Raw genomic sequence first — 19275 nt, forward strand, 5'->3', positions numbered from 1 at the left:
AATAAAATTATTTTTTTTTCTACCTGGGCAAGAGTTTCTTAGAATAGTAAAGTCATGTTGAGGAAAGCTGTGAGATGATAGTTAAGTTCATGAGCACAGCCAAATAGTACAATCATGTTAATATAGAGAGCAAGCTATTTGAATATAGATGGTTTTGATTCTCAGCACCAAAACAGTATTGTACAGTGAAAAGTACAAATATTTTGGAGTCATCCAGACCTTAGGTTTGGAAGAACAATAGTCACATGTTAACTCTGTGGGCTCAAACAAGCCGCTTAACCTCCTTGAATACCACCACACAATGTAATCATCTTATGTAAGATGCTTTGTAGAAAAATATAATCCATCTGAAACTAGCAAAGGAAGAAAATAATGAAATCCTGGAGTATTTTGAGACAAAGGTGGAATGCAGAAGCTGATTTCATTGCACACTGTGGTGAAGGAAGCATAAAAAAAAAACTTTATCAATAAATCACAAGTTTATTACTAGATATCCGTATCTTTAATTTTGTTCCTTTTGATTCCATTTTTTGGTGGAATAGATTAAGAAATAATCCTTTAACTATCATCAAATAGAAGGAAGGGGCAGGCAATTCATCAATATTTACTGATCAACCATTTTTTACCTTTTTTGGCAAGGTTAATATTTTAAATCAAATGTTGAAATTAATTATAATCATAATAAGGACCACTTAATTACTACAGGGTACTGAGCCTCTAAACTGAAAAATAAAGTTCTACACTATTGAGAGAGCCAAAGTTTAGACAGAGATTCACTGCACTGATTGGGCAAAAACTCATAGTCTTTGTCACAACAGTAAGGTCATTAAAATGGAAACTGATTGGAATTGAAATAATGCAGGTCCCAAGAATGAAGAAAACATTATAGAAACTAAGAACCAAACTTTTCCCTGGAAGAAGTGGAATTGAAGTGAAACAATGAGAGAGATTGATGTTTGGAAGTATGTTCAAGGACCTTTTTTATCCTAAGGAAAAAAGGTGGGTTTTTTTTTTAAGAGTTTATTTATTTATGAGAGACACACACAGAGAGGCAGATACGTGGGTAGAGGGAGAGGCAGGCTCCCTGTGGGGAGCCCGATATGGGACTTGATCCCACAGCCCCGGGATCACAACCTGAGCCAAAGGCAGATACTCAGTCACTGAGCCACTCAGGCATCCTGGGAAAAAAAAAAAAAACAACAAAGTTTTAAAGACTGTTTAGTAGACTAAAAACATCAATTTACTGGAAAGAGATATTCCCTGAAAACCAAAACACGTTTTTTATGGCAGTCAAGTGTTGATTACAGTAAGAAGTGATCACCTGAGCTGCCAATCTGAATAAGGGTTTTTAAAATTTAAGTCAAACAGAGACACCTGGGTGACTCAGTCAGTTAAGCATCTTTTTTTTTTTTTAATTTTTATTTATTTATGATAGTCACACAGAGAGAGAGAGAGAGAGAGGCAGAGTCACAGGCAGAGGGAGAAGCAGGCTCCATGCACCAGGAGCCCGACATGGGATTCAATCCCGGGTCTCCAGGATTGTGCCCTGGGCCAAAGGCAGGCTCTAAACCACTGCGCCACCCAGGGATCCCAGCATCTGACTCTTGATTATGGTTCAGGCCATCATGATCTCAGGGTCATGAGATTGAACTCACATCCCAGCTCCCTGCTCAGAGGGGAATCTGCTTAAGGATTCTCTCCTGCTGCCCCTCCTCCCACTCACCACTCTCTCTAAAAATTAAATCTTTAAAAAAATTAAGTTAAGCAAAGTTTCAAGAGACATGAGAGTGAATGCTAACTTACTTCACACATTGGACAGTTTAAAAGGAAACACATTCTGTTTCTCCCCATGGAGTTAGTCTTGCCCGGGGCTACCCCTATATTAGCAGAATTGGTGCCCAGCCCCATGATCTAATCCAAAGAATAACCGAAGTCCATCTGACAAAATAGCCCTACTGTCTGCCATCACCTTGTTTTTCCATTTTCTTTGGCCTACAATTATTTCCCTGACATTCACAGCATAAATTCATTGATTTTATGGCTTTTGGGGGACATGTGAAATCATTTTACGTAGGTAACTCCAGCAACAGAAGTAAATGCAAAAGATGAAGAATGTTAACAGTGTGTGGTTGCTCTCATCAACAGTGCTTAAATATTTGAGTATTTTATGTCTTTGCACAAGATACTCTATCCTTCTCTGTCCTTTCCATGTTACTAGCCTCTCATACCCATCTCTCTTCTCCTAGATGACTGTGCCACATTCCGTCCTCTCTCCTCAAATCCCCAACACAGGACAAGCTTCAGAACAGTTCTAGAGTTTTTAATTGGCTGTGGTCAGGTTCTAATGCAATGAAAAATATGATTCCAGTAAAATGTATGGAAGGCAATTTGACTACCACTATTATGTCATCAGACAACAGCAATGTTTCACAGTTTCCCTGGAGGAAGGAAATTTGCAAGAATTCTATGACTGTTATTAAGAAGGCATAGTCTTCATGATGGTTTTTACAAATGTACCACTTTACTGGGCCTACCTAGAAATGGTTTGAAGGTCCAAATCATCACAGACTAACAGCAGGGAACACAGTGACAGTCAGAGATCTCAGACATCTCTATAAATACACTTGAAATCTTTGGTAACCTCTCTGGATATCATCATAATCCATTTACATCAACATAAGAATGATCTGAGAATTGGTTGTAGTAAATCAAATCTGTAGTATCAAATTGTAGGGACTCCTGTATTTGACAAATCTCCCAATCTTTAATTAGAGCAAAGTAAGAATTATTTAAAATTGTCATTTCTCTGGCAAGCTTTTTAAATTCAACACAGGTGCAAGAATGTAATATATATATGTATATATATATATACACATTTATACATACATACATATATATGAAATCATAGCTATGCCAAGAGAAACTATTTTCTTGGCAATTGAACATAAAGAATTCATTCTGAAAATTGTATCTGTGGAAAGTAAAATTGTATCTGATATAGATAGTGTAAGTGAAATCTTGTGAATTGCTGTCTAAATTGTACACATAGAAAAATGAAGGGGACAGGCATAGGATTATTTCCCAGCAAGCTAAATGCACAAACATCAGGAATAAACGAGGACAGGAATAGAAATATAGTAGGTAAACACATGCAATAAAGCCATACAGAAAATAGCTTTAGGTAAACCAAATTATATGGTTATAAAATTGAATTCTACTGTTAAGAAAAAATTTTAAACTGATAGCAATAAATTTAAGGAGTAGTAGAAGAAAGTCCACCTGGAATTACCTAAAGCCAGATCTTTAACTTAAGTGACCTAATTTTCAATTAAAAATATTTAGTGTTTATTGGATAGTCCCAATTTTAGTCAGTTGGGAATAGAAAAAAAAAAGATACTATTTTAAAGCACAGGTTGCTAACCCTCGAGGACTTTACCCACATAGAAATACTGAAAATCTCTGCACAAGAAGATAGAATTGGTCTTACTTGTTTTCACATTTATTTCTAATTAATTCTTGAGCTATTCTTTTCTTCCATATTGGAAAAAACTTTCTAGAAAGAGACTACTAACAATGTTAGCAGGTTAGCATTCCAAATATCTCATCTTTAACATTTTTTATAGTGCACAGTAAATCAGTATGGACTGACCAGCCATGCTCAAACCAATATTTTTTATGACAGCATTTGAGAAATGGTAGTGCAAGTCTCCAAGAGCTGGCTTGACACCACAGACAACATCATAATGTGCATTTTATGACAAGAAAATCGACATTTTCGGGATCCCTGGGTGGCTCGCGGTTTGGTGCCTCCCTTTGGTCCCGGCATGATCCTGGAGTCCTGGGATCGAGCCCCACATTGGGCTCCCTGCATGGAGCCTGCTTCTCCCTCTACTTATTTCTCTGCCTCTCTCTCTCTCTCTCTCTCTCTCTATTATGAATAAATAAATAAAATCTTTAAAAGAAGAAAATCAACATTTTCGATGCTTTTGACACTCCACAAAACTGATCACATACCTTTTCCTTAGAAATGTTAGGAACCAATGTGCACTCAGTGGTTTATTTACCCTGAAATTAGGAGAACTTCTCTTTTTTAATTGCAAGTTTTATGATTTTACTTAGGCTTTGGTATTCTCTCCATTTGGTTGCAAGTTCAGGAAAAGTATAACATTTATAAGCACACACAAAAAAAACATTTATAAGCAAGAACAGCAAAGTTGGCATTGTGAAACCAAATAGCCACTCACTCTGATACTTGATAGAAGCAGGGTGTTAATATAGAGCAGTCTGTATGACTATTGCTGTGAAAGCAACCAATCAGAAGAAAAAATAAACTCAGAAAACTTTCAATTGCCGTTCTCATTCACATCCACTAGGGGGAAGGTACATTAGATAAATAGACCATTGTCTTTCTCTGCCTCTGGAAATATCCTCCCGGGAACCAAAAGAAAAAAAAGGGCCCCATGGAGCAGCTGATGTGTTATATGGCTCATAGCAAGTGCCACCGCAGCCCAGCTGGTGACTTCTCAGAGTTTTCGAATCAGTTTCACAGACCAGGGAATTAACCCATAGCAACAACAGAGAGCAACTTTAGACAAGGGAAGGACCTAGAAGCTGAAATGCCGAGTCTTTTATCCTTCAATAACAGGATGCTGGCGCTATAGTCAATTCAAATGGAAAGCAATCCCCCTGACCAAGATGAAAATAAATACGTAAGCAACACACATCAAGATCATTTTTGTAATAGACGGATAAGCATCCATGACAAAATTAATCTTTGTGAGAAAGAGCAAAAGAACTCTTTCTGTAAGAGAATGAATGAGAGATACTGAAGAAAACACTTCCCACAGCATTAGCAAAAGAAAAATAACATGTAACAACATCAGATACAACAATGTATGAAAGCATTTATTACAGTCACCTGGAACCTAGTAGATATTTAGCAAATGTCATTAAATCTCCACACCAAGGTGAAAGATATCAATGAAAGTTGACATGAGCCAAAAGATATCAATGAAAGTTGACATGAGCCAAAGGACAGTTTTTCAATCCTTACTCATTTGTAATTGTCATTCTATCTATTTAAGTCTTTCTTTTAAAACAAAACTCTGTAGGAAATACAGGCTTCCCTTATAACTCTTTCTCAGCTCAATCTGCATCAGATTAAAAACCCATTGCCAAGTATGATGAAGTTCTAGAACATAAGCCAGTCCTTAGCAGGTACTACTGAAGATGATAGAAGCAACAGACACTCTGGATTACTGTGGATGTAACACCATGATGATTATTCATTTGCTCACTCACTCATTTATTCAACAGAATACATTTATTGCATGGTCATGGCTGGCTGGTAGCAAGAAGAAACATAGAACATATAATGAGATAACAGAAGTGAAAATCCTTTGAAAAGTGTAAGGCGCCATAGAAATGACAAAGTTGATGGTGATGATGATGCATCATAGCCTATTGGAGAAAAAGCAACATAGTTTCTTTAAATAAAGGAAAATCATGTCTGTCTACTAAGTATAGAAAAGGAATCATTTGTTCTCATAAATTATTTAGATTTTCAAATACAAATTCTGTAAGAAGTCAATTTTTTTCATTCAAAACATTTAACATAGGATTGATTATGGGGAATGTTTTGTTTGAGTGAGAAACAGGTAAAAAGAAGACATTCCTAAGGGCATCTGGTTGGCTTAGTCAGTTGAGTATCCAACTCTTGATTTCGGTTCAGGTCATGATCTCAGGGTCATGGGATCAAGCCCTATATCAGACTCTGTGCTGAGCATGGAGCCTGCTTAAGATTCTCTCTCTCCCTCTCCCACTGCCGCTCCCCACCAACCTCCACTTACACGTGTGCACTCTCTCTCTCAAAAAAAAAAAAAAGGAGAAGAAGAAGAAGCCATTTCTTGGCATAGAGAAATATTAATTAGAATCATCTTAAATCATCTTATTTAAGAGTTTTACACATATTCAGGAGAAGATTTCAGAGTAAAGTTTTCCCATCTGCAAACACTCTCAACTTCCAGGCAACTAAGTAACAAGCTGGCTAGTATCAATTAGATCCTCTGAAGCTAGGGCATGGAAAAAAGTCTAATTATCAGGAATGAAAGGGGACGTGTAAAGAGAAAATCACAGAACAATAGTTTTGAGAGGATGGGTTTCATTGAAAAAAAAGACAGAAAAGAGCCTGTTGTGACATTATTGTCTTTGCTCATTTGTGCATGAACTTGGTCATGGCTGTTCACACTGTCCTTTTTCCATGTGAGTTATCCACATTGTTGTTTTGACAGATGTTGTCAAAATGTTTTTAAATGTTTTTGGTTTGCCATCAAATGAAGGTTCTTTGAACTCAAAAAGACACGGAAACATGGAGTGCTGAGTTTGAGAACAGTGGAACCAGTATCTCTTGTTGGATGAATGACTACAACTTCATGTTCCCTGGAAAAGCAACAACAAAAATGCACTTTGCAACATAAGAAAGGAAGATACTCACAAGTGGCTGAAGCTAGGATATGTTTTGTAACTGAGGAACATGGGAAAGGTGGTTCATCACACACCAAGTAATGTCCCTAAGGGGACCAAACACTACCTAATCCTTTCCAATGTAAGAAGTTTTAGTGCAGAGGTAGGCTGAGGAAGTCTAATGTTGCATTATCCAGATGTATTAAGATACCAAGTAATCTTTTAATAGCCAGCTCTTTTCCTTTCTTGGGAAAATAAGGACATTTCTTACAATCAGTTTATTAGATTTAATGAAATTCAGTCTGTGAATATTTGGGGAGAACAGCACGTGAAAAGCATTGCAAATGTGCAGAGAGAAGGCCAAGGCAGGTGGCATAGAGGCCATAGATGAACCGGCAAGAGTGCAAACACACATCCAGCCCTGCAGGGCCACATGGGAGTATCATTGTTGTCCTCAGAGCAATGGGAAGTCATGACATGTTTCCTGCAGTAGTGGGTGTTAGGGTGGAGGTCATTGTTAAAGCTTATTCTGGTTGCAGTGTGGAGAAATGGCTCCCATGCTGTACAATGTCAGTTACAAGCCAGAGATGGGATGGTCCATGATTTGGGAGGTGACAGTGAGGAGTAGATATTGTCAGGAAATATTAAAAGTATCTTACTATGTGTATGTAATAGTTTGGGTTGTTTTGTTTGTAATAGTTTTTTAAGTTTCTATCTTGACCCACGTTTGAGACCCTGACCAAAGGCTGGCCAGTTCTTCTTAAGCCTGCTAAGTCCACATCCCCAGTCACTCCCTTTACTGGGTTCTCACAGTCCAGGCCACTCACACAGCTGCCCTAATCTCCCCAAGGTAGGTACCAGACAACCAGGGACACCCTTAGGCCCAAGAACTCACTGAAATGATTTACACTGGCCAATCCTAAACCTGCTTGCCTTGCCTCACCTGCTCCTTCCTGCAGAAAACACAATAAAGGCACCTGCCCACATTTCCCCACCCCCAAACCCTCCCTCAATGCTTTCCCAACAGATGCTGTGTTCTCCCCAGGGAACTGTGAGCCTGCCAAGCCATAAACCCCTTCCTAGTTTTTCTCCCTTGATCTGCATCTGGCCTCAACACATCTCAGTCCAGGTACTTTGGTTAAAATCACATGACCCTGCTACAATCCAAAATGTAAATTTGAATAAATAAATAAATAAATAAATAAATAAATAAATATTTGAATTTAGAAAGTCAAAATATTAGATGATGATGGGGCAGGGAGGACAGTAGAAATCTAAATGTTGCTTATTTACTGAGTCAGACATCAAACTTACTAAAAATTCATTAGAAGGAGAGAACAGCAACCACAAACAAAACAAAGCAAAACAAAAAACAAAAACCCAGTTACAATGTCCTTTCCTACCAAACAAACTTGCACACAAGTAGCAGTCACTTGATCGAATTTTTATTTCATTTTTTTCTCCTGTCCATCATCTGGTAGAGATGCTATAGAACAATGAACATTTACATGTTCCAAAAGCAAGCAGAGAAGAAAAGAGGAAGAATAAAAGCTCTGTTTAATCCTAAAATTAGATAAGTAATATTTGAATAATTGGGCTTTGACTAGAATAATAGCATAGCTCCTGTCCATAACAATCCTTGATAAATGTTTGCTTGAGTGAATAAAAGAACTGACAGGATTCTTTAATTGCAAAAAGTCATTAAATTAATATTAATTATAGGGTGGAAAAATTCACATAAAATATATAACTCAAAAATGTATTGCATTCGAGAAAATAAGACATGTCCCTTTGACATGTGTTCATCTGTTAAGATTCCTAGAGTGTGTTCACAGTTTAATCCAACTGCCTGCATAGATCTACATATATACATATTCATACAGTTGAATAATTTTGCACATATTCAGTTTGGGATGTATTTATCCAGCCTGATCATATTGCAAAGTCTGAGGTATTTGATGAGTATAAACCCAACAACAGCACATGGAAGATAAAGCCCATATTTCTAAATCTGTTTGCGATTCCAAGAAGTTCTGGTTAGTTCAAAAGAGTTACTTCTGTTGACAGGGATCCAACTGGGGATTAAGATATTATGACATATACACTCTTAACAGATAAAAGCAGGAAGAAAGACAGCAGAGCTAAATAAGAACGTCAGGATGAATTGCACACCATTCTTTAGGATAAAATTTCGTCTTACCTGTGGGGAATCATCTCTAATGTACAAGGCAAGAGAGATATGATTCAAGATTTTAAACTAGAGTTTCTATACATAAAAGAAAATAAAGCTAAAATTGAAGTACCTCGTGTTTTGAAAGAAACTTCAAAAAAAAAAAATGGCACAATTAGCCTGATTTCTTTTTATAAAATGTTTAAGTGTCAATTGGTACTTAGAGTGCTCGTGCAAAAGGCAATGACCCTGGCCACATCGGATTATAAAATCTGCTTTTAACTTCATCATCAAAATTAAGATTTGCACACCTGTTGGCTGATACTATAGGTGCCCATCTCCAGTTAGCTCAGTTGAATAGACTACCCTGCTAATAAGGGCCAGGGGGCGGGATCTAATTTCCTTAAGCCATTTAACCTTACTGTCCTTGCCACAGACCATAGCCATCCCATAAACTCAGGCCTTGGGTCATAAGCTAGTTTGGCTAGAGTCTAGATAACAACTCTACCAACCAATCATTAAAGCAGCTCAGAGTTTATCTCTGCTGATAACAATGATATCACCTAACATGTAGAAGACAGCTCAGCATGGCAGCCGCTCTTGTCATCCATCCCCCCAGGAAACTTTGCAGGAGGTAAATTGGATCCATCTCTGCTTTAGCCCCTCAGAGACTTCCTATTGCTCTTCAGATGATGAAGATAAGAACCACGACCTTGCACCTTCTGCACCTCAGCTTCATTTTCCACCATTTCTTCCTGATTCCATTTGACACACCCCCCCCCTATTCCTTTCCACCTGAGCCCCTTCCCAGCCATAATTGTCTGTCTGTGCTCCTTAAGCACATGGAGCCCCACACTCTCACTTCCAATGTGCCTACTTCCATGTCAATGCACTGTATGATTTGGGGTTTAGCGTTAGCTTCCCAGAGTAGCCTATAACCCCACTAAGGTGCGGAAAGTGTCAAGATCTGTCTCTGCCATATTTCCAGGACTAAGCAGAATTCCAGAAATTTAATAAAAGTTTAATACATATTTGTTAAATGAATGAATGAATAAATGACAACAGTTTCTTAGGAATAAGCATCACTATTAAATTCTTGTTTCTCTGTGAGGCGTGTCTTCAGGGCAGAATGTAACATGCAAAACTGTCAAAAAAAAAAAAAAAAAAAAAAAAAGGCTTGCCTCTCGAGGTCTTGTCCCTGCTTTATCCAGACTTATTTCTCACCACTCTCCCATTAATACTCTATATTCAGCACCCACTCCCCCCAGACACACAACGGATAATTCCTTTCTCTTGATTTTACTCATACTCCACTTTCTTCACCTGGCTACTTTTTACTTATTTTTCAGAACCTTATATGAAATGTCTTCTCCCTGGGGAAACCTTGGACAATCTAAGGCCCCTTCTAGCTGACTCCATATCATGTTGTACATACATTTATTTTATCACTTACCAAAAATTATTGACGTGGTTTATTTTCAAGTATAATTTCAGCTATTTTATGGGTAGGAATATATTTCATTTCCCAGAAAAGTACATGGCAACCTTTCAATAATGCGTATATAGCTCTTAATAAAACTTTAAAAAATACATATCTTCTTATAGTCTATTAATACTAAAATATAAAATACAATCTATAATACAACATAAAATCTAAACCACTCAATAAAACTGGGTCTTTGAAATGGGTTTCATGGCATTTGATCCTATTTGTGAATAAATAACATCAAAGGCTCTACATTGACATTAACATAATCAATCACACAGTCAAGTCATTGACATCCAGTAGGTATGGAGATGACCTGTCAACAGCTTTCAATAATCAAAAATTTTATTAATAATTATTAATGTAATTTATTAAGATTAGTCATTAATTAAAATATTAGTAACACTCAAAACTTCAGTCAGTAAAGATATAAATAGCTCCTTCATATCTGCAAAAATCAGATAATCAACCATTCCACATGAGCTGGCATATGCCAGCAGATAAAACATCCAAGTCAACTCCCAAGTGATATTTTTCATTTCCTTGTTAAATATACAGATATGACGTGGAGTAACAGTGTTCAGAGCTTTCCAATAAGACCTGAGGGATAATGCTCATATTTCTGATTATTGGGTCAATTAAAATGTTTGTATACAACAAAAGTTAAAGTTATGATAAAGACTAAGAGCCATTAAGTGGAAGAAAATAATACAAAGATAAAACAAAGTATAGCGTATGAAAACTTTTGAATAGGAAATAACATTTTGAACAAACTAAGATAAGACAAAATTTAATAAAAGGCGGTAGTTTAAGACAAATATGCTGAGCAAGCAGGATTGAAACCACCCCAGATATCCAACAGGTATGACTTTTCTCTGCCAAGATTCTTTTAAACTATCCTTGTTAATTGAGGTCCCCACAGACAATCTCAAAGCAAAGATGTGATGTATAACTTCATGTAATGGATGAGCAAGCATAGTTTTATTCCCTTTTCATAGCAAAGTCATCCCACTATTCAAGAGGTATAGGGATGTGGTCATAAGCACCACTGCTCCATCCGAGAATATATACTTATAAAAATCTCACATCTTGGGACGCCTGGGTGGCTCAGGGGTTGAGTATCTGCCTTTGGCTCAGGGTGTGATCCTGGGGGTCGGGGATTGAGGCCCACATCGGGCTCCCTGCATGGAGCCTGCTTCTCCTTCTGCCTGTGTCTCTGTCTCTCTCTATGTGTGTGTGTTTCTCATGAATAAATAAATAAAATCTTAAAAAAAAAATCTCACATCTCTCACCAACAGCCTTGGGACAAAGTTTAGGCAAGACTTCCAACACATACTAGAAATTAATCTCACCTTTTCTTTCATTGATATTAATGTTGATAACTGCAATGTTGTAATATAAGAAATAATACCTGTTAGCTTAAGAAACTCAAAATTCAATTTATTCTTTATTTGGAAGCAAAATAACATATTTGTCAAAGGTCTCAGATAGCATAGTCTTTTTCTAGCTTTTTGGTTTGGAAACTTCGGGTTTAAGAAAATGTTTAAGTAAAATGCAGCCTTTGGCATGACTCTTCTTTCAATTTCAAAGTCTATAGACTCTAAGGTTTTAGACAAAATTACCTTTTCATGGGGTTAAGAAATTGATAGGTTCTACCCCAGCTTGAGCTGGCTGTGCTCAGAGAGGACTGATAAATATACCCAAGGGTGGAGGGCTCACAGCCCGGCAGGCACAGCCCCACCTCCCACCCCCTGGGATGTGATGGCACCGTTTTCAAAACACACTGGCTCTATTAAAATATGTCATGTTTCTTCCCTAAGGGTCTTGGTGATACAATACAAAGAACAAATATATCTCTAAACTCAGCTGATTAGCCTATTTCAAATCAAGATGTTCATTTGCAGAAAAATACACAATAATTTCTGTATAATGACTTTCTTGTTTAAGATTATCATAGCAATTTCCCCAACAGTTCATTATTAAGTGTACATACCCATACCAGTGGTTAAAAGGAAAAATGTAACAGTGTGAACATTAGATCTCTTACCTGCCCTCCAACCGCCTTAATTTACACAACATCAATGATGCTGAAGACTTATTATTTCTGAAGAAGGGAAATAAAGCCATAAAATAAAAATATCCATGTTTGTTTAAGCCACTTAAAGCCTTAGCCACTTAAAGTGTCTTTAGCTCTGACTCTTGCTGGCTTTCTCTACTGCCTCTTCGTCCCAGGCAGCCCCTCCCACCCTACCTTGCCCAGGCCAGCTGGCTAGCACCCAAGATGTTCTACATCTTGCCCTATCGAATCAAGCAAGCATGACAGAAAGCCATGGCCTCCTCCACTGACACATCTGGGGAGACAGTGGTCAAAGAGCCAGCCAGGTGGCCTACATGTGGCAGTAGAGAGGAATGGCAGGAGACGGGGACTCCAGTAGCACAAACTGGTGGCAGCGAGAAGTTGAAGAGGATCACTAGAAACTGTGAATTGAAAGTGAAAGGAGTATAATCCCCAAGATCAATGAATGGAAAGATAAATGGAGCTAATCCAGATGGGATACTCAAAATTCAGCAATTGTCTTCCTTTGTTTAAATGGTAGATTGGGGGGCATCTGGGTGGCTCAGCGATTGAGCTCAGGGAACTTCAGGGCATGATCCTGGGATCCTGGGATCGAGTCCTGCATCAGGCTCCCCGTGCTTCTCTCTCTGCCTATGTCACTGCCTCTCTCTGTGTGTCTCTCCTGAATAAATAAATAAAATATTTTTAAAAATAAATAAATAAGTGGTAGATCAGTATGTGTATGCTCTGTGTGTACACCGTTGTCTAGCATTTTTAGGGAGTAATCTGTTCTAAATTAGTAACTTTCCCAAATAATTCAAATTCTACCTCTTCGATCAGCAAATTTTTTTTGTGTTAACCATTTGAAAAAGTATTACACTCTGTTACCTTTTTGAACAAAGCACATGGAAATACCCATCTTTTTGAGGACATGGGGCAATCATCATTAATAACACTGGACCTCTGCCTCTAACATGAATAGACCTGTGTCCTCATTGAACCTGCACCCTAACGTGGCTTCTGCACAAGAAGCCCAGCCTGCCTTGCCTCTTCTGTCTCCCTGGTCTTCCTTCCACTTGGCTCTGCTCTTATTTGGGCCTGACAGCTACTACCCTACTCTGTAATTACATACCTGAATCTACATCCCTGGTTCTGAAGACGATTCTTGGCCTGATATAGAAGAAAGAGCAAGGTGATTTTGACAGATATTCTCACTATGGCTTGGCTTTTTCTCTTACCTCTGGGGTCACTGCTGTGTCCCAGAGACTTAGAACTAATGAAATTCCCAATGCTCCACATCAGTCTATCTGTAAGCAAAGTTCTACTTTATGAAACCCTCAATAATTTGGTTTTAGTTTAAGAGAATAAAAGTAGCCTTTTTTCTAAAAATATTTTTCCAGTGGCCTAAAAAATCCACCCTTGGAGACGTTCATTTAGGTCAACGCGTTCTCTCGTATCAGGTTATTAGCTCAGAGCACTGCCCACCATCAGGGAACAAAGTTCTGAAGGAGAGAAAACAGGACAGCTGCGTTTGAGGGGAAAGATCCACAATGTTCTAGAAAAGGACAGACAGAGAGAGAATCTGAATGGAAGCCTTTAAGGGGTGAGGGCAGGTGCTGTGCATTTGGGAGGAAGTTCAGCAAAAGGGTAACAGGAAACAAAGAGTCAGTGAGGCTGACCTCTCCCCATCGCCATGCACCCATGTGGGGTTAGTCCTGGTTAGGAGGAGCAGACACAGAGAAGGGATGTCAGAGGAAGCCAGACCATGCATGCCTCTCATTGAGGCTCTGATATTTGCACTCTATCGCGACAAACAAGTAAGCGGGAAACAATGGGTTAAAAGATGATGGGGTTGTTTAAGTCTATGTCTGTGTTCACCCCAATGGACTGGAGGCAGATGTAGTAAGAACTTTGTAGCTGGAAGCATCACTAATAGTTCTCTTTAGGATAAATTATTGCTTAATTTCAACCACAGTTTATTATTTTAAAAAAATCCAATTCACTCACAAAATATAAAGTCATATTTTTGGCCTTGTAAACAGCTAGGTAAATGTTGGGGGAGTGCTGGCAGCAAGAACTTACCTTCAGTATTTTGATTAGTTCCGCTTGGCTTGTGCAAAATTGCACACGTTAAATAGAGCAATGCCTTCACAGTGACTTAGCAATTACTCTGCCATTATAGTGGTCCCCCCAACCTTCAGGTTTTACCAAATAAATATTTTAAAGAGATCATCATTAGATCTTAACAATTTTATTCCCAGTAAGTGCTGTGAAGGCACTGCTGTGAATACACCTCTAAAAACATTGCATGGCTAGAGATCATAAGCAATATAATTGTTCTTGGGCTCTCTGAATAGAAATTTTCCCCCAAAGATCACACTAATCCAAGGAGGCATAAAACAAAATCATTCCAGACTGAAAATTGGAGATTTATATGTTTAAAAATGAGCGCAGGTATGGGAATAAGTCTGTTAAGGGGAGAATAAAATTAAAATCTGATAGATATACAAGTGGACTAAAGATAACACATTGTGTGTATGACTGAAAGCCTGTCCTCATAAAATTCTACACACAGTTTCTTAGCATTTCATAGTTTCTCAATGAAAAACATACAAATACAATCTACCTGAGTGTTCCAGTTATCAATTGCTGTGTAACAAACAAACCTTCCCCCAAAATTTAATGGCCTAAAACCAAAACTGATCATTGAACTTGATTCTGTGGCTGGCCTGTGTTTCTTCTCTCCCATGTTACAAAGGCTACTGTCACTCCTGGGCTGGAAGGTCTAAGAAGGCTGGGATCTCCTCCATATGGTATGTCTCCCTCCGAAGCTTCTTCAAGTGGCCTGTCTCTCCAGTAGGATAGCCTGAGCTTCCTCACAGCATGGCATCTGGGTTCCTGAAAAATAAAAGCAGAAATTTTTAGATCATAAAAGAAATGCACAGCATTACTTCTGCCACAATATGGAACTTGCAGATTAGAATGCAGACTAATGAACTCTTTTTTTTTTTTAATGCCTTATACAACTGCCTTCTGGTATATAAGAAAGCAAACTGATGGGAATCAGGAATCCACAATAACACCAAAAACCAAGGACAAGCAATGTGCTTTCCTCAGGATCAAAGAAGGGTTGTAGAATGTCAATGGAAGTAAATGAAAACAATGCCAGAGATGGCTGATGCACCTTCTACCTCCTGGATCAAAATGATGAGCCAGGGAAATGAGAGATCCTGATTCTTAGTGCCAACCCCTAAAATGGAAAGAAGAAAGCTGCACTAACCTGGAAACAATAAGAACAAAACACAAAAGAGAGAGAGATAAATCTAGTGAAGTGGCATATTAACATAACTCAAATTAAAGACTTTTCTTTTGTTTTCCACTATCTTTCTCTGTGTCAAATTTTGCACAGTGCACCGAGCACGTGACAAGTGGACACGGATTATGGAGTTGTGGGAGGAGTACATTTTATTCAGGATAGCGTTCAAGATCCTCAGGAACGGGGAGGGGAGGGCAGCCACGGTATGCTGAAGACTCCTCCTGATTGGATAGGCACCGCAGAACATCCCGTGAGGACATTCCTGCCTGAGATGAGGCTGATTGTCTGGTTTTGGAGCAAGACACAGGAGTTGAGGCTGAGGACTTGACCCTTGAGTGGAAGGGAGTGATGTTAGAGATACTAAGAAGATAGAACCCATAGGACCTGGGGACGATGCAGTAAGAGTTCATGATCACCGGCATCATAACGATGGTGGAGAACTCTAATAATTGTCTGGGTAGCCCCACTACACCAGTGAGGAAATAGAGGCACAGAGAGATCACATAAGATTTTGGTTGCACAATGTAAAAGTGCAAAAGGCAGAGCAGAATCGTGGCAGGTAGTCCAGAATCTTTCTCAAGCACCTCATGACTTTGTGTGTAGGTAAATGGCCTTGACCCACGGCATATGCTTCAGCTGCACTGACTCACGGATGCTGAATTCCATTGATAGCAGGTGTTGTCACACTCCTTCCTGGTACTTCGGATGTTCTTCTTCTAGAATGTTCTGACTGCCTGGCCAGTCTCACCCATTGTGCAGGGCAGCTGCACTTTCCTCTCCCTTCTGCCACCTTCTGAGCTTTAAGCCCGAGTTTCCTCCTTCCTCAACAGACCTCTGTTGAAGCAATGACCAAACTACTGTGCAACTATTTGGGAGAGAGGGGTTTTTGATGTTTAATGGTGAAATATTTTGGCTTTCTGGAAACACAAGGAAATATAAGTAACAACCGTCCATGAATGTATCACTCACAAATATAACTGAGCCCTCCTGAGTGCAGCTCCCGGATCCCATTTCCTACCTTCTACCACCTTTCCCTGAGACAATGGCTATCCTGAACTTGACATTTACCCTTATTATGCATGTCCTTATATCTTAGCTACATACCCATTTCCAAAAATAATTGAGTGATTTTACATATTAGTAACTCCATATAATTGGCATGCTATAAAAATACTTTTGCACCTACCTCTTTTTTGCTCAGCACTAGGTTTCCACATTGATCTATGATGATTCATGTGATTCTACCTCATTCATTTTTTTTCTTTCTTTTTGGGAACAGAGGCAGAGGTTCACTCTGAATTTAACAGATTCAGTGTGAGATAATGCAAGCTTCATTAATAACAGCTCAATATTCTATGATCCGTACACTCATAGATGGACCATCTCTCCAGAGTAAGCCACAGGATTTGTCACGTATATCCTATTTTCAGTGTATTGGCATTCCTTGCCTGTTAAGAGTCTACAAGACAACTTTCTTCTTTTTCACCTGGGGCAATGAACTCCAGAGGTTGTAGGAGTAACAATTAAATAATTCACCTCTTCATGAATATTTAGATATTTTTGTTATTACAAACCATGAGAATGACTGGCCTTGTTAACGGCTTTTTGTGAAATTGTATCAGTATTGTTCAGAGCTGTCTCATTCACTTTAACGGCTGCATAGTGTCCCATCATGTTATGCTGCCACAGTGTATTTTCTCTTCTACTGATGGACAGTTCCACTGTGTCCAGTATTTCACTCTTCCAAACAATGTTGAAAGGACTTTTTTTCATGTTTGGTTGTGCTTGTGGGAGTTTCTCTGGTTGCATGCGTAAGTCACAGACACTGTGCTAGCAGCCCTTAAGGTTCCCCATGGCTTTACCTACTTGCCAGCTCTTTGTATTCTGGAACTTTACACTTTTTTCAAAATGATAAAATTGTATTTTGTGGTTACTTTAATTTTCATTTCTCTGAAAATTGAGTTTGGAGGCACCTGGGTGGCTTAGTAGGTTAAACGGTTAAGTGTCTGCCTTTGGCTCAGATCATGATCCCAGAGTACTGGGATGGAGCCTCACGTCAGGCTCCATGCTCTGGAAGGAATTTGCTTCTCCCTCTGCACCTCCCCCTGCTCATGCATTCTCTCCCCCCCCCCCCCCGGAAATAAATAAAATTGTTTTTAAAAAATTGAGTTTGAGCAATGTTTTGTCCATTTGTCAATTACATTTCCTACTGTATGAATAACCTGTACTGAAACTTAGCCAACTTTTTGATAGAGCTGTTTGATTTTTGTTTACTGGTTTGAAGGAGTCCTTTATGTTTCCTGGACAATAATCCATGAAGTTATATACTTTGTGAATATCTTCTGGCAGTGTTGGGGGCTTTTTTTTTTCAGTATTGATGGACAGAATTTTTTATTTTACTTATCATTTTCTGTTTTTGCATCTTGTTTAAAAAAGACTTTTCAAAAAAAAAAGACTTTTCAACTTCAAGTCCGTAAAATTACTCTCCTATTTTCTTCTTGAAGTTTAATTTTTTTTTTAATTTAGATTCTAAATCTACCTGGAATTAGTTGGTGCCTATGATATGCAATGTGGATTCATCTTTTCCCTTAAAAATGCTGACAGCAACATTCATTGAATAGTCTAGTTTCTCACCACTGATTAAGAATGCCACTTATGACCATTATATTATTTTAACTTCTCTCTCTCCTTACTGGTTAACACTTACATGTTAACGGTGTAGTAGGTACCATTCTAAACACCAAACAAATACTAATTCACGGAGTCCTCATTCAAGTGAGGAAACTGATCATCAGAGAAATTAACTGAGTCGCATGACCCAGCTACTAAGTGATAGAAACGGGATTCGAATCCAGTCTGTGGTTCTAAGTTAAGAGTCCATACTCTAAGCCAGTAGGATATTTATGATATTATACTATAAAGGCTTTTTTTTTTTACTCAGTGATCAATTTCTTCTGGTTTCAATTTTCTTCTTCAAATAATGTTCTCTAGTACTGCCTTCAGCAAAAGCCTCCTCATCTCTCTCTCTTTATCTCTACCCTCACCCCTCATATTTGTTAGACTGAAAATGTCTTCATTGTCTTTCATACTCATCTCTTTTTTTAAGTTTTTTATTTTTAAGTAATCTCTACACTCAGTGTGAGGCTCGAATTACAACCCCAAGGTCAAGAGTCACATGCTCTAACAACTGAGCCAGCCAGGCACCACTTCAGATTCACCTTTTGATGAAAGTTTAGCTGGTGCAAAATTCTAATTGGACTATTACTTTCTCTTAACGTTTTAGCAATATTCCATTATCTACAGTTTTCTTGTAATACTGCCCATACGTCATTCATCAGTTTAAGTGTTTTATTTAAGAGAAAAATATTTCTCTTTATCTTTGAGGCTATACATTTTTACCAGATTTGACCATGTGTGTGTTTTTATCTTCTTTGCAGTTCATTATGATTCTTGAATATGGAAATCTGTATTGTTCAGAAATTTACAAAAAAATCACATCTTAAAATCTACTTCCTCCAATTCTCTCCAATCTCTCTGGAACTCTACTAGACATATTTTAAAGTTTTTATTCATCTTATCATGTCTCCACATATTCTCTGGAAATGTTCTTTAGAAAAGGGTCTGGTGGGACGCCTGGGTGGCTCAGCGGTTGGGTGTCTGCCTTTGGCTCAGGGTGTGAACCCAGAGTACTGGGATCAAGTCCCACATCGGGCTCCCTGCATGGAGCCTGCTTCTCCCTCTGCCTGTGTCTCTGCCTCTCTCTCTCTCTCTCTCTCTCTGTCTCT

This window comes from Canis lupus, chromosome 29 (genome assembly GCF_011100685.1).
Source record: "Canis lupus familiaris isolate Mischka breed German Shepherd chromosome 29, alternate assembly UU_Cfam_GSD_1.0, whole genome shotgun sequence".
Taxonomy (NCBI): Eukaryota; Metazoa; Chordata; class Mammalia; order Carnivora; family Canidae; genus Canis; species Canis lupus.